General features: G+C 40.7%; 1 protein-coding gene across 1 annotated transcript in view; it reads left to right on the top strand.

The window, feature by feature from the left end:
- Positions 1–356, top strand: part of CASZ1 (castor zinc finger 1) — a 53,638-nt gene that overhangs the window by 51,567 nt on the left and 1,715 nt on the right.

A 356-nucleotide genomic window follows, 5' to 3' on the forward strand; every position in this document is an offset into this window, starting at 1 on the left:
GGGCTTTAATATTCAAAATGGAAAAAAAATGCGAGAAAGTTGTACAGTATTTTTCCTGTAAAGGTTATTATTCTACATAGAACAAAAAGAAAAAAGAGGCAGGCGGGCTGTGAGAGCGCAGGCCTGCCTCGGACCAGCCCTGAGGTTGGAGACCGAGTGCAATCGCTCACGTGGGATTGCGTTTAGCATTTATTTTAGAGGCCTTACCAGTTTGAGGCTGTCTGTCTTTACACTAGCACTGACGGGAGCTGCGTGATTCCAACTTTTAACTTGAATTTTGTAGAAACAAGAAAAAGGACGATTACTGTTGATACAAGTTTGTATTTAACATTTGAGTTTTTCTCTATTGGTTTTGG

This window comes from Crocuta crocuta, unplaced genomic scaffold (assembly GCF_008692635.1).
Source record: "Crocuta crocuta isolate KB4526 unplaced genomic scaffold, BGI_CrCroc_1.0 scaffold13, whole genome shotgun sequence".
NCBI lineage: Eukaryota > Metazoa > Chordata > Mammalia > Carnivora > Hyaenidae > Crocuta > Crocuta crocuta.